Source organism: Habropoda laboriosa, unplaced genomic scaffold (genome assembly GCF_001263275.1).
Source record: "Habropoda laboriosa isolate 0110345459 unplaced genomic scaffold, ASM126327v1 scaffold62, whole genome shotgun sequence".
NCBI classification, from domain to species: Eukaryota; Metazoa; Arthropoda; class Insecta; order Hymenoptera; family Apidae; genus Habropoda; species Habropoda laboriosa.
Window position 1 is genome coordinate 557,442 of NW_017100177.1, and position 2,226 is coordinate 559,667.

The following is a 2,226-nucleotide window of genomic DNA, read 5'->3' on the forward strand; positions in this document are numbered from 1 at the left end:
GGAAAGAGAGAGAGGGAGAGAGAGAGAGAGAAAGAGAGAAAGAAGAGATCTCGTAATTAATACGCGGGGGAATATTCGGTGGTGAGAAACGACCGATTACTGGGACTCAACCCCGTAGGCCTAGACCGTGCTGCGGGTAATATTACGGGGTACGGACAGAAGAGGAAGAGAAAGGCCGGTTTTCTTCTGAAGCGTTTTATATACCAGGCAACAGAACCAGGCAGCCGACCATAAGTCCCGCATCATGGCCGCTCGACTCACCGTTATGTGCCGAGTATCGGCGAAGCCCTCGTGCCCCCTATACAAAAGAGAGAGGCCCGACCCCCTCTGTCCCTCGGGCGCTTGAAATTCAACCCCGGCACTGCCGGCCGCTGCAGGGTTGCCAGATCGTGTTGCCAGGACGCGAGGTTGCAACGCGCCGTTATCGATGCTTACCGCACAGCCGGACAATCACCTAACCTCAAATTCAGCTGTAGAACGAGCATGGCTCAGTTGGTTCTGTTATCAGCGGCGTCGAACCACAGAACAGCCCCCTCTAAATTGAATAAGCGGTTCTGAAAAGCGCCGAAACCGTCTTTCAATGGACCTCACTTTTATACATTTTCTTCATTTCAACTAAGCATCTACCTACTCGTCTTCTCGATATTTGTGACTTTTCTTTGTTCGACAGTTTCTGCTCGCATCACTTTTCAAATGGAAATGTAAAAGCGGTAGGGTTGTAAAGAAATTAAAGTGGAAACAATTTTACGACGCGGTTAGGACGTATTCAAAGCTACGCCATTGTTCGCAAAATCCCGGACGCGACATTGCGTATACATCACGGGGAACATACGCCCTATAGATTCCGCGCCTTTCTGTCGGTTGTTTCTAAAGAGCGACCTGTAACCCGCTAATTATTTGTCCTCAGCAACAGGTCTATACTTCTCTTTCGTGTCCTACGTTTTACCCGGAAGTTAGTGCGTGTCTCGTGGAATAATAATACATACCATCGCGTACCCCGATATCTTGCTTATTATTTCTTTCCCGTTTTCTTTTACTTTAACACCGTAGAATTTCTTTATCTTTCTAAATTTTTACCATCTCACGTGTAGACGTAACATATGTACGTATTCTCTTCGTATATAAGTGACATGTAAATTCTCTCTTCCGTTTCTATCAAGCTGTTTACATATGCCGTTTCCTAATCTCCCTAATCTACCTAATCAATATGAAAATATTCAAAAAAACAAAAAAAAAAAGGAAGGAAGTGTATGAAAGATACATGAAGAAAAAAAGTTCCATGTATTTTGAAAGGAAGTCAGAATGGATGGTTTGTAAAATCAAGATCACCACCACCATGTGAACAGGAAATACAAAATCGTTTTTCGTGAGATTTAAAGAGCCGTCCGGCATTCTGAGAAACCTTCGAGGCACACGTGAAACGGGAACAGAGACGGATTTTTGCACGACGACGATCACGATATACGTATGCAGTAAGCTCGAAACACGACTGACGGAAGGAAACAATGAAAGATCAAGAGAAGCGAGTCGTGACTGACGATATATCGCCGGGCTGAAATACGATTCATATGCGAACCGACTATTACCGCGTTCGATACGAACACGTGTCCTGATGCGGCTGCTATACGACATTGTCGCGAAGTGACATGTGGGCCACGGCGTGCGGCAGAATGTGTGCGAACGAAGCATAAGGCCAGGCGGCCGAGGGACGAGAACGGAGTGGAGGCTTTATCGTGGGCCAATCCGAGCGCTGTGACCTTGAGTAACTCTAGAGAGAGAGATATATTTAGCTGTGAGCGGGTCGAGCTGCTGGTACTGCTGCTACCTAGCTCTCCCTTGCGCTCTAAAGTCTCTCTTTAGAGTAGAGGCTTGCAGCGGCGTATAATAACGAGGGAGCCTCATCGAGGGAACCTCTGGACACCGAGCTGTCCCTTAGCAGATATCTTAGTGGCTAAACCCTGTCATAAACGCACTCCACCTTAAGAAACATTTTTAGTACGAATATTACGCTAAATTATTCAAAGATATTTTTTCTTCTCTTCTTAGACTTGGGAATTTATCTCTGTCGAGTTCAGATTTAAATAATATACAATTTTTTACTTTAAATTTCTATTTTAATTAATTCGTTGGAATTATGTCGGATATACTGGAATTTTCGTCTCAAGAGAATTTTAAGCATTTTATGCAGTCTCGCAGGTTAAGCTTGCTCGCCAAGAATGACTTGCG